Genomic DNA, 14556 nt, shown 5'->3' with positions numbered 1-14556 from the left:
CAGAGCCAATTTCTTTCAAACCATATTTTTTAAGCTGGAAAGTATTAGCCAGGAGTAGTCAAAATGACAAGGCACTAAGAATATGAAGAGAATGAACATCTGGCAAAGAAGTTTAAAGGAATATGACTGCAATAAAAACTGGTAAAAACTGCCCAGTGATTTAGATGGTGAACTATCTTTAAGTTTTAAATACTTTGAGAGAGAGTGTGTGAATTGCTATTCCAATTCTGTGGTATTTTTTGAAAGAAAAAGGAAGATGACTAGATTGCATTTGCCCTTAAAATACTTTCAAATTTGGTCTGGGTGAAATAGAAATGGCATGAAAATGTCATCTGAGCCTTAGAAGATTTAGGGTATGCTACTTTGAGATTTAGTTGACGGCAGGTATCAGTAGCCTAAGCAGTTCATTCCACTCTCTTATTTCATCTTCAAGGATAACTTTTTTAGACATGACTTATAGGAAGAAGAATTAAGAACTCTTCTTCTCCCAATAACCATGCTCTTAAATTCCTATTTAAATAGAAATGCTTTAAGTAGGATCTTTAGCAGAAGAAATTTTTAGGGAATCAGTTCAAAAGTACAACTCAAATCCAAATCCAAAATGCATGATTTTCTATAGTTCATTTATTCAGTAGACCTTTGCTGTCATTGTTTGCTTCAGTAAAACAACTGGCACATTCAAATAAAGATACTGTTTTGATATTGTAACCATATTTGCAGGTATAAAAAGAAAAACTCTCTACTTATGATTACTGATTTACAGCAAAGAAGATAATTAGAAAACACTAATAACACTGCATGGTATGTTTGACAAAAAATTGTTATTACTTATGCATCTCATAATTTTTGGGTCCCTCAAGAGCAAATAGAAACTTAAGATTAAGAAAATAATGAGTATTGAAGGAGAGTAGTCCATGGATATAAATACTATGCTCATATCCTGTCACCTAGGCTTGTGTGGACATGGAAAGTAGATAGAACAAAATGCAGTCATGTTTCAAAATAGCATCTGTAGAGCACAAATTTAAAGATTCCAAGCTGTTAGAAGTATTATGTGGAGCTGACATTGAAAAATTGCAGTTTGACGTTTGGGATAAGAAAAAAAAAAGTGTTGAAACTAAAACAAGTGATGATGAGCTTATTTTCATATGTTTGTTGGCCTCATAAATGTCTTCTTTTGAGAAGACTCTGTTCATATCCTTTGCCCACTTTTTGATTTTTTTTTTTTTTTGTAAACTTGTTTAAGTTCCCTCTAGATTCTGGTTATTAGCCGCTTGTCAGATGGATAGATTGCAAAATTTTTCTCTCATCCTATGGGTTGCCTGTTCACTTTGTTGATAGTTTCTTTTGCTGTGCAGAAGCTCTTTAGTTTAATTAGATCCCATTTGTCAATTTTGGCTTTTGTTGCCATTGCTTTTGGTGTTTTAGCCATGAAGTTTTTGCCCATGCCTATGTCCTGAATGGTATTGCCTAGGTTTTCTTCTAGGATTTGTATGGTTTTAGGTCTTACATTTAAATCTTTAATCCACCTTGAGTTAATTTTTGTATAACGTGTAAGGAAGGGGTCCAGTTTCAGTTTTCTGCATATGGCTAGCCAGTTTTCCCAACACCATTTATTAAATAGGGAATGCTTTCTCTATTGCTTGTTTTTGTCAGGTTTGTCAAAGATCAGATTGTCGCAGATGTGTAGTGTTAAAGCTCATCATCACTGGTCATTAGAGAAATGCAAATCCAAACCACAACGAGATACCATCTTACGCCAGTTAGAATAGCAATCATTAAAAGTCAGGAAACAACAGATGCTGGAGAGGATGTGGAGAAATAGGAATGCTTTTATACTGTTGATGGGAGTTTAAATTAATTCAACCATTGTGGAAGACAGTGGGGGTGATTCCTTAAGGAGCTAGAACCAGAAATACCATTTGACTCAGCAATTTCATTACTGGGTATATACCCAAAGGATTATAAATCATTCTACTATAAAGATACATGCAGACATATGTTTATTGCAGCACTATTCACAATAGCAAAGACTTGGAACCAACCCTAATGCCCATCAATGATAGACAGGATAAAGAAAATGTGGCACATATATACCATGGAATACTATGCAGCCATGAAAAAGGATGAGTTCCTGTCCTTTGCAGGGACATGGATGAAGCTGGAAACCATCATTCTCAGCAAAGTAACATAGGAACAGAAAACCAAACACCACATGGTCTCACTCATAAGTGGGAGTTGAACAATGAGAACACATGGACACAGGGAACACATCACACACTGGGGCCTGTCAGAGGGTGGGTGCTAGGGGAGGGATAGCATTAGGAGAAATACCTAATGTAGATGATGGGTTGATGGGTGCAGCAAACCACCATGACATGTGTATACCTATGTATACCTGCACATGTATGCCAGAACTTAAAGTATAATTTTTTAAAAAAGTAATTAAATTTAATTAAATTAAAAGTATAATTTTAAAAAGTATAATTAAAAAAAGAAACTAGAACAGGTTAGAATTCTAGTCACTCTATTTCTAGTGACTAGACACCTTTCTCTCTCTGTGAAGTCCTCATCATCAAAGGTCTGCATGAATGACTTATTTCATGAACCCCGCGCAGATCCCATTGTCTAGAACTGTACTTCCTTAAGCTCCCATGGTCCTCTATTTGTACGTCTTCCATAAAACTCTTATAATCGACATAGTGCTGAAGCTATTCACACCTGCCTATGAGTTCCCGGAGAGCAGAGATCATATCTTGACTTTATTTTTATCACAAATATCCCCAGAATAGCATTTGCACACATATCAAATTCTCAATAATTTTCCAATGAATTAATATCTTTCCTATTGTTCTTTTTATATGAAAGTGAGTATATTTGGAAAACAAAATTTATTCCATACCTCAATAAATAAATGTCTTCTAACAATATTTAAAAATGAAAATAAACCATAAGACTTAATCAACTAAGGAGATAACTATTTCAGCTCTGAAAATTAAGCATTAAAAATTAAAATAAGAAATATTTAATTTTTGAAGAAATTTTGAAAGTATGTTTTAATATATTTTCTGCTCATCTTTTCTTCTATTATTATTTTAAAGGTGCAGATATTAATTTTACCTTTTACATAGTAACATAACATACACATTTCCCATGTCATTAGATAGCCTTCATAACTATTTAGATACCCTTCATAGCTATTCTAATAGTGACAATATAATCTACCAAAGTACCAAAAGTAATTTAATAGTTTTGTTTCTTTTTGATCTTGAGTTTTATTTTTCCAATAGTAGATATTTATGAAAAGCATTTCAGTAAATATTGTATTAAAAGTGAGAAATATTATTTTATTTCTTAAATTATTAGAAATAATACTCATTATTTGTATAAGCAACAGTTGGTGGGGTAACATTGAGGGTCTAAAAAGACAGAAATCATGGCCAATACAGCAGAGTAGTTATGTATATTTTTATCTGGATGTTTGCATTGCTGGAATTTTACCTGTATTAAAAGGGGTATGGAATAATGTCCAGAAAAGAAACACGCCTTCAGCTAACATGGTAGCTGTGTATGCAATAAAGCTAAAAAATCTACCTGCATACCTCTTTCACACTCTAGTATTTAAAGTGAGGTAGCAAGCTAGAAAACAATTCGTGAATGACAAGACAATTCCCAGTTAAAATTCACGTTAAGTTCTCCCTTATAAGTGGGAGCTAAATGATGAGAACACATGGACACATTGAGGAGAACCATACACACTGAGGCTTATCAGAGGGTGAAGTTTGGGAGGAGGGAGAGAGGACCAGGCAAAATAACTAATGGGTAGTAGGCTTAAAACCTGGGTGATGAAATAATCTGTACAACAAACCCCCATGATAAAAGTTTATCTATGTAACAAACCTGCACATGTACCCCTGAACTTAAAATATGTTAAAAAAAGAGTACTAAGAAAAAAAAATCATGTTAAAAAATTACTCATTCATTTAACACGTTTTTGTAGGAAACAATATTATATTTCATTGTGGAATAGAGTCAAATTTCCAGAGTTCAAATCACATTTCTTCCACCGATTAGCTGGGATTTCTTCCCAAATTAATGGGATTTGGGGCAAGTTATTTAACTGCTCTAAACCTATTATTCCTATTCCAAAATGTGGAATAATAAATAAAAAATAAACAATCATAGGATTGTTGTATATGTAAAATATGCTAATAATTTGTACAACTCGTGTTTTGTGTACAATAATGTACATAGCTATATACATACATGTAAGTATTTTATATGAAATATAAAATTTAGAAAGACAGTGTTTAAAAGTGTGGATTGTGGAGTCAGACTAGCTAGGTTTGAATTTAGTACTGTGACTTAGCTGAATGGCTTTGGACATGTTATTTAACTCTTCTGTGACTTTATCTGTAAATGAGATAATAATACTGATGATTCATGTGTTGTTATACAGATTAAAGAAGTTAATCTTTTTAGTGTCTAGAATGTCCATTACATAAAATCTTTATCTCTATTTGTTAAATTAAATTAATGTTTGCTATTACTACTTAACTAACAGCAGACTGCTGTCATAAGGAAGATAAGAGGAAATATACCGAAATGATGAATCTCTGTATCAGCAACCCCCCTTTTTTCAGGAACTCCAGAATCTTCATAATTAGAAAAATGGTAACTGTATATGTAATACATAAGCATTGGCTTTTCTTTTTTTTAAATCTGTGACTTGAAATATTGCCATAGCTAAAGATTACATACTTCAATCATGTAAGAAAATTACCCAACATTTTAGAACAGAAACTACAAGGTAAGTTCTGAAGGATCAAATGTAATTACTAAGTTGAATTTGGACAGCAATTTTGGGGAAAGCAAGATATCACTATAACTATGAGAGGTAGAATAGGAAAATTCCTAATTCAGTGGTAGAAATGGAACTTAAACAAAGTTACTAAATAGGAAAGCCAGGAAATAAAAGGAACACATGACAAGTAGGGTACAAAGGAGGAAAACATACAAAGTGAACCCTAAAAATTGAATACAAATTAGTTTTTCTTAGAAAACTTAAAAAACATAAAACATGCTGTTACAAAAACAAGTTGAGGGTGTATCCTTTTTTTTAAACCACTACAGACATTTCTCATGCTTAATCAATTCATAAACATGAAAAAGGTTATACTTTACTGCATGCAAACAGTTTTCTGTTAATTTAGCCCAGAATTTTTCTACCTTGGCACTGTTGACATTTTGGGCTGAATAATTTTTTGTCTTGGAGAGCTATCCTGTGCATTACAGCAGGGGGTCCCCAACCCCTGGTCAAGGTTAGGAGGCAGACCACACAGAAGGAAGCGAGCGGCATGGTAAGCCAATGAAGCTTTATCTGTATTTCTGCAAGTTTGCTTACCATGACTCGCATTACTGCTGGAGCTCTGCTTCCTGTCACATAAGCGGTGGCATTAGATTCTCACAGGAGTGGGAACCCTATTGTGAAGTGTGCATGCAAGCGATCTAGGTTGGACGCTTCTTATGAGACCCTAATGCCTGATGATAAGTCACTGTCTACCATCACCCCCAGAAAGACTGCCTAGTTGCAGGAAAACAAGCTCAGGGTTCCCACTGATTCTACATTATGGTGAGTTGTATAATAATTTCCTTATAATTATATAATGTAATAGTAATAGAAAGAAAGTGCACAATAAATGTAATGCATTTGAATGATCCTGAGACCATCCTCCCATCCCTAGTCCATGGAAAAGTTGTTTTTCACGAAATCCGCCTCTGGTGCCGAAAAGGTTGGGTACCACTGCATTATAGGATGTTTAACAGCATCCCTGGTCTCTATCCTCAAAGTGCCAGTAGAGCCTCCCCATTCTTAACAAACAAAAATGTATGTTGACATTGTCAAATGTCCTCAGGAGAGTAGACAGATTACCCCTGATGGAGAACCACTGCTTTAGGCAAAATAAAATGAAAGAATCTCAGCTTTGAATGACAGCCAAGCAATTATATAGTTCAGCTCTCCAAGTAACATTAATTTTCTCCTTTATATCTTCAACTAGTGTTCATATAGTCCCATCTTTGAATTCTATCTGGCTACAAGCTCACTTTCTCACCATCAAATTGTATGCTACACATTATGTAGTAGTTCTTTTTTGCATTTACTCCTGTGGAGATGAATTTATTGTAGCTACTTCTGCTTTCTTTCTGCTAAATCTTTTTATTACCAGGGGAGGAGGGATATAAATTATCCTTTTCCCTAACCAATCATGGTATATCGCAGCTTTGAGCCACTCTAACAGTCTATCAGTAGAAGATGCTTGTAAACAAATACTCCAGATTCAGTGTCAACAGGGAAAAATACACCCAAAACATCTCCCTTGTTTCAGACTCTTTATGGAACCTGAAACCTCATGACCTTCTTTAGAAGCCTTATCACACTGTTCAGTCACATCAAATCAGATGACAAGAAAATATCCACGTCATTTCCATTTGCTCTACTATATTCTATGTGTGCTATTTTTTCAGAGTCCTTGAAACAAAAGGGGTATATAAATCCCAGAGACCACTCATGATTTCATGATAACTCAAAATCCTCATTTATACTATTCCACAGAAAAGATAGTCCACACATTTAACAGCAGGAATGTCAGAGAGGCATGGATGAATCAAAACAGATTTCTGCCCAATATGATTGAAAGCCTGCCACAAATGACCAGTAGAGACATTTTGTTCAAACCATCAAATACCAGCGAACTCTCACACATGATTTTTAAAACTAATTTCAGGACTCCACATTAAATTCTGTTATTTGAATCTACTATTCTATTCTGTTCAGGTTATTTTGAATTCTGACCATTACCCAATATGAATGTTGTAAAATACACCTCTTTAATGGTCCCAGCTTATTTCAATTTGTTCCAAATGAGGAACACAAAAGAAACACAAATGAAGTGAAGGAGTTTTTGTTAGTTAATATTAGATCATCACCTCCAATCAGAAAGAAACATATAATCCTTGTTCTTCTAGCTCCAAACAAGAATAAAAACTGGTATGGGTTCTTATTCAGTTTTCCTAAAACCTACTCTCATGCTGCTGTCAGCAATGTTGATTCTATTCCTATTTTTACTATTCTTAATATAAGAGTCTTTGCCAGTCAGAGTTGTTCATGCTTATCACATTTATTCCTTAACTAATTTTTTTATCCTAAGTCATTTTATAGTTTCATAAAATTTGAACGAATTGTATGCCAGGCTTTTTCACAAAATTGATCAACATATTTTTTATAGACAAATTACCACACCGTCTGCTTGAACAGCACAAATAATGAATTAACAATTAAATACTGAAATTTATATGCTAAGTATTTTATTTTGTAATCCATAATCCTTTAAAACATTCATCTCCTTCCCAAGAAACAGTGAAGGAATTTGATATGGCTACCATAAGACAAACTGAAAAAAAATTAATAACATAAATAGAAAACCAGTTTCTGGAGATAAAATTTAAAAGATGAATACGAACTTGAAAATTTGAAAGCTTCTAAGGCCACAAAAAATATTTTAAAATTAAATTACTTTTCTTTGTATTCCCAGTGCCCAGTTTCATATCTATATCTGGAAATGATAAATATTTTTATATAACAAATGAGCAAAATAGTTTTCATCCAAGTAATGTTCATAATACACCCAGTTTTCATTCTAAAATTTTGTACAGTTTTATATTTTAGGAAACAAACCCTTAGGAAAGTATTTAGAAAATATATTTCAGAAAAAATAAATTTTAATAGAATAAATTCTTATTTATGAAGTATTGGTTTAATTAAAAATGTATTAATTGATGGCATTAGTATCGGCCAGTGATATCTAAAATTATTAATTCTAATACCTTTATTAAAACAATAGAATCTTATAATTAAATTAACAGTATTTTTTGATATAGAAGATCCAGAGGGTTGTTCTTCACTGATTAAACAATCACAGCAATCTAACAGTGTATTTTGCAAGTTCAGAGAAATCAAATAGAGCCCCTTTTATTAGCTTACTATGAGCAAGTTTCCACTCTTCCTTTCAAGTTTAAGCTTCCTCTATTAATGTATAACAACCTCTCTAGTTTTGTTCTTTGGAGAAGCACAGAATAAATTCTTATCTATTTGCCAAATCTAGTTTAGGTTTATAAACCAAGGGGAGGATGCACCTTCAAGCTATATATAATATGTAAGTTATGTATGTATTTATTATATACATATATAATATATAATATATATATTTATATTTATCACATTCTCTGGAAATGCTGATACAGCACACCTGGGTTTAGAATTCTGGGATGAGTATCTGTAAAAGACACTTTGATTATACTGATCATTAACCTGCCCTAGAAACCACCAGTCCTTTTATCAACTTTGTATCTTAATTGTGAAAATAGTACATCATTCAGGTGAAGTATGATTTGTATTGAAATTAGAAAACAGAGGCTGGGCATAGTGGCTCATGCCTGTAATCCCAGCACTTTGGGAGGCTGAGGTGGGTGGATCACGAGGTCAGGAGATCAAGACCATCCTGGCTAACACGGTGAAACCCCGTCTCTACTAAGAAATACAAAAACACACAAAGAAACAAACAAACAAAAAATTAGCCGGGCTTGGTGACCGGCGCCTGTAGTCCCAGCTACTTGGGAGGCTGAGGCAGGAGAATGGCGTGAACCCAGGAGTCGGAGCTTGCAGTGAGTCGAGATCACGCCACTGCACTCCAGCCTGGGCGACAGAACGAGACTCCGTCTCAAAACAAACAAACAAAAAAAGATATTAGAAAACAGAAAAGAAAACTGAGTTCATTCTAAGTATATATAGACTACTTTAAAAAGAGTAGCTAAGACAGAGACTTCAGATATGAAGATACTTGAAGAAATATACATTCTTTTTTGTGGCAAGCCTGGTGATGAGATCTTGTTTCTGCAGAATGAGAAAAGAATGAAGTGTAATTTTTGATAAAACCAACTCAACTCAAGACATATTGTGAGATAAAACACTTTTCTCCAACAGATGGATTTTGATGGCCTTATTAGAAACTCTGCGGGAAAGACCTTTTGGTGACTAAATCTATAGCTGGTTTCTGATGAAAACTTAGTCAAAAAATAACTCATTATGAAGTTGATAGTGAAAATTCAATGGCCTCCTGGAATTCCACCTTTTTGGAATCTTGCCTGAGCCACTTCACACTAGATTTGCCACAAATATATTATGTGAACAGTTCACATGTACACCACTTGAAATATGAAAGAGTATTTCTTATAACAAGAACGAAAACTTAATAAAGGTGATTTCTTTCTTCTCTGACACCAAATAACTTTAACAAAATTAGGAAAATTACCTCATTATGCTTATGTTATTTGCTTCTGTTTAAAATAATTTAAAAAGATACATTGGTTTATTAAGCACATTTTTAAAAGTTCTTTTATATGAGGCATTCTGATAGGTACAAATTATATATGTCAAAAATAGGGATCCTAGAGTAGTAGAAATCAAAAATCATATTTATCAATATTTATAATGTAGCATAAAATGTAATATGTGAAATAGAGAAATGCAAAAAAATACTGCATGATTTCTAAGGGAAAAGATAATTTTTGCTTAGAGGCATCAGGGAAGTTTTTCTTCTTTTCTTGTGCTATCACTAGAAGAATGAATAGGATTATTGCATGCAAAGTTGAGTGATGGTGGTGCTTTATGGAGGGGGAACTATATTAGTCAGGTTTATCAAGAACAATAGGATATATTCTTTTATTTGTGGTAAGGCTGGTGTTGCAAATTTATTCTGTATTCCTAACCTACTCTTATTTCTGGCCACTGCAGCATCATATTCCCGTGTGTGTGTGTGTGTGTCTGTGTGCAAACAAACTTAGACACTTATTATAAGGAATTGGCTCACATAATTCTGAAAGCTGAACAGCACCAAGGTCTGCAGTTAGCAAGCTGGAGACCCATGAGAAAATGGTATAGGTTCAGAGTCCAGAGTCCTGAGATGCATGAGAACTGATGGTTAAACTTCCGGTCCAAGAACAAGAAGAGGCCAATGTCCCAGCTCAACAGTCAAGTAGGCAAAGTTCCCTCTGACCCAGCCTTTTATTTTTTACTTTCATTTTAGGTTCAGGGGACCATATGCAGGTTTGTCATATCAGTAAATCATGTGTCACAGGGGTTTGGTGTACAGATGATTTTGTTACCCCCGTAATAAGCACAGTAGCAGTTTTTTGACCCTCACCCTCCTCTCACCCTCCAACTTCAAGTAGGCCCCAGTGTTTGTTTTTCCCGTTTTTGCATTTATATATACTCAGAGTTTAGCTCCCACTTATAAATGAGAACATTCAGTATTTGGTTTTCTGTCCTTGCATTAGTTCATTTAGAATAATGGCCTCCATCTCCATCCATGTTGCTGTAAAGGACATAACCTCACTTGTTTATGGTTGTGTAGTATTCCATGGTGTGTATGTACTATTCTTTTCTTTTCTTCTCTTTTCTTTTCTTTCTTTCCTTCTCTGTTTTTCTTTCTTCCTTCCTTCCTTCCTTCCTCCCTTCCTTCCTTTCTTCTTTCTTTTTTTTTTTTCAGACAGGGTCTGGCTCTGTCACCCAGGCTAGAGTGCAGTGGTACAATCTCAGCTCACTGCAACCTCTGCCTCCCGAGTTCAAGCCATCCTCCCACCTTAGCCTCCCAAGTAGCTGTGACTACAGGCGTGCAACAACATGTCCAACTAATTTTTGGATTTTTTGTGGACACGAGGTTTTGCCATATTGCCCAGGCTGGTCTCAAACTTATGAGCTCAAACGATCCACCTGCTTCAGCCTCCCAAAATGCTGGGATTACATGCGTGAGGCACCACGTCCATCCTTGCACTACATTGCATTTATCCAGTCTCCTATTGATGGGAATTTAGGTTGATTCCATGTCTTTGCTATTGTGAATAGTACAATAATGAACATACACGTGCATGTGTGTTTATGGTAGAATGATTTATATTCCTTTGAGTATACACCCAGTAATGGAGTTCCTTGGTCAAATAGTAGGTCTGTTTCAAATTCTTTGAGAAATCACCAAACTGCTTTCCATAATGGTACACAGGCTTTTCGGTCTATTCGGGTCTTCAATTGATTGGTTGAGGTTCACCCATTTTAGGAAAGATAATCTGCCTTCCTCAGCCCACTGATTCAATTTTAATCTCATCCAGAAACACTCTCACAGACATACCCAGAATATTATTTGGTCACCCCTTGGCCCAGTCAAGTTGACACATAAATTAACCATCATAGGTACTTGCTGAACAAGAGAGATACAACAGGATAATGTTTTCTTAGGGATACATTGTTAGGATAAGGCTTGAGAGAGACTACAAACATCTCAGAGACCTAGTATATTCAGGCATTCACTCATACATGGCAACATTATCATCTGGCGTTAAAAGAGAGTTCAAAATTTTCCAGCAGAAATAAATATAGGTTTAAAAGCATTGAGATGATGATTGTTAACGTGAGTGGTGTTATGTTAATAAATAATTAAAAATGGCTTAAATATTTTTAAAATACTTCAGTGGTTTTTAGGTTTGCTTGCTTGTTTACCAGCTTATTTTATTTACACATATAATTTTATCCAGAAACCCCATGTATCAAATAAATAAAAGTATAGCTGCTCTGTTTGAAAGGGGGAGGAGAACATGAAGCCCAGAGCTCCATACAAAGAGTCTCCCACTGGATTTCAGAGGCTCCACTGAGAAACTTTGGTTTATTCAGAGCACAATTGAAAATGATGTGCACAGTGACTGGGAATATTATGATGCCATAGAAAGAAATGGAATTTGTAAGAGGAGTAAGTTGGGTATAGAGGTTAATGAATTTGGTGCCCATACTGAGGTGACAAACATTCAGGTAAATATGTCCAGGAGGGGATATGTACACACACACTCACAAATGGTTAATTCTCTAAACAAGAGGTACATTGATAATCATTGAATTATGATTATTTTCTAGTAAAGCTTTTTAAGTTTTAGGTGCTTTTCTGATGATCCACTGATCTAGAGTACAGCCAACTCTGGATTAGAGCTCAGGGAGAGGTTAAAGCAAGGGATATCTGTCGAAATAATTGCTGACATTGAAATAAGAGATAATATTGCTGGAGAAAATGCCAAAAGAAAAGGCAAATGGGTAAGGACCAAGTATCGAGGAATATAGCAATTTCAAAGTGTGAGAAGCAGCAAAGAAACCTACAGAGTAAAAGGGAGAGAATAAGGGATGAAGCGGGTGAATGTGGAATCAAAGATGTCTTAACAACAACTTACAATGATTGTAAAAAACAAGGAACAGCATTTTGCTTACTGGCTGGTTTTCATGTTTGTAATTTTTTGATAAAATTGTTTTCAGAATTGATAATGTTCTGTAAAATAAGATTTGTGTCTCCAAACACAAAACGGCCTTTTAAAAATTTATATATTAAGAAAAAATGATACTTTTACTAGATTAATTCATGAATTAATTTTAATATTCCAATGTGTTAGAAATTAGCTTAAGGGAACTAGATTATACACCAGTGAAAGCAAAGAGAAGAAAACTTGGAAGCAAACCAAGAAAAAGATGATTATGATCTTGGGTTTTATCAGATTTATTATAAACTTTTTCCCCTATTATTCTGTAGGAGAGTCAAAAGTGTTATATGATATGTCAAAAGAAAGTTAAACTTCTTAATGATAATATTACTTGGAAAAATTATATTAAATATCTAACAAAATTATACTTAAACTATTTTTCAGTTGATGCCATAACCAAGTACTGTGGAGACATCAAAAGAATGAAGACAAAGAAAACATACAGAATTGGAAGGTTAGGTTAAGGCTGTTCACTGGGACTGAATAATTCCTAAAAGTCTCTAGTAGTTCTATGATTAGGTGATTCTAATTATTCGTAAATAAATGTTTCTATATTGGCAATTTGAATATGTTCTTTTTATACATACACATGTGCATGTGCATTTTCCTCTACACATACACACACACTCACAAATGGTTAATTCTCTAAACAAGATGTACATTGGTAATCACTGAATTATGATTATTTTCTAGTAAAGCTTTTTAAGTTTTAGGTGCTTTTCTGATAATCCACTGACCTAGAGTATTGCCAACTCTGCAAATTATGAGGATATTGGGTAATTTATCTGCATTAACTAAATATTTTTAAACTGTTGCTATTAACTCTTTCTGTACCTGATTATAAAACACCATGTCACCAGATTTATTGGGGTGGAGTTGAGATGCATGTCTCATATGACATTCCTAATATTTAAGTTGGTAACTTTAAAAATACAGTTAAATATTTCTATTGTCAGGAGTAGAAATGTTTCTTTGCACATCAATTCCTCTGTTATAACTTTCTCCAACAGTTGAAAATCATGACCTAAGGCAAAATGTAAATTTTATGCCTCTCCTAATAGATGTCGTGTTTATAGAATTAGGCTGAGTATTCCCTATTACTGTGTTGTCCTCAGTGAATACTTAAACTGCTTATGCTTACTACAGTCTACCCATAGTTCTGCTATCAGAACTTTAGGTTTTGCATTTAATGCTCTTTCCAAAACAAATTAATACATAACAGAAAATATTCAGCACTTTCAGAGAAGAATAAAATTATCAAAAGAACTATCATATCAAAAGAACTACCACATCAAAAGAATTATATTAAAAGAATCATATATGAAATAGAGATAAATATTCCATATTATAAATGTTCTATCAATAACTTATTTGAATATGAAAACATGAAGATGTAAGAGGCAGCTAATGTTATTGACCTAAATTAGTTCTAGAGTACACTGATCAGTTAGAGTATTTAAAACCTATTTCTGAATAAAAGTGCTTTTACTTGAAACCAATTTTCTTTTCTTCCATGGCAACAACACATGCCCTGCCTCCCCAAGGCACAGACAGAGTCTCCTCCATCTTACTCAAGCTACACCAAACTCAGCAAGTGTGCAAATACTTTCATCCTGCCAGCTTCACTCTGGAACTCTGCTTTCTTGGCTACTATGGGTAATTATGTTTGTGATCTGTGGAATTTTATAGAATGACAGCCAATTTTGGAATTTTAGTTAATTGTCATAATACAAGTAAATCAAAGGATAAATATGATTACAGTCATGCATTGCTTAACTATAGGGATATCTTCTGAGAAATGCATCTTTAGAGGATTTTGTCATTGCACAAGCATCATACAGTGTACTTATGCAAACCTAAATGGTAGAGCCTACTACATACCTAGTCCACATGGTATAGAATGTTACTCCTAGGATAAAAACCTATCTAGCATGTTACTGTACTGAATACTGTAGGCAACTGTAACACAATGGTAAGTATTTGTGTATCTAAACATTTCTAAACATAGACAAGGTACAGTATTATAATCTTAGGGGACCACCGTCAGATATGTGGTCCATCATTAACTGAAATGCCATCATGCAGCGCCTGACTGTATGCCTAAATGACACTAATGGAGGTTAAACATGGACAAGATAATTAAGGAAT

The 14556-nt window shown here is 34.2% G+C and overlaps 1 long non-coding RNA gene across 1 annotated transcript in view; it reads left to right on the top strand.

Moving 5' to 3' along the window:
• Positions 1-14064, top strand: part of LOC134759467 (uncharacterized) — a 74585-nt gene extending 60521 nt beyond the window's left edge. The window contains exons 2-3 of the long non-coding RNA XR_010135690.1: positions 12793-12862; positions 13953-14064. This is a non-coding gene — a long non-coding RNA (uncharacterized LOC134759467). The remainder of the gene's footprint in view (positions 1-12792; positions 12863-13952) is intronic.
• Positions 14065-14556: the final 492 nt, after the last annotated feature.

Source organism: Pongo abelii, chromosome 10, assembly GCF_028885655.2.
Source record: "Pongo abelii isolate AG06213 chromosome 10, NHGRI_mPonAbe1-v2.0_pri, whole genome shotgun sequence".
Classification (NCBI taxonomy): domain Eukaryota; kingdom Metazoa; phylum Chordata; class Mammalia; order Primates; family Hominidae; genus Pongo; species Pongo abelii.
The sequence above is the reverse complement of the archived record's forward strand: the minus strand, read 5'-3'. Positions and strand labels throughout refer to the sequence as shown.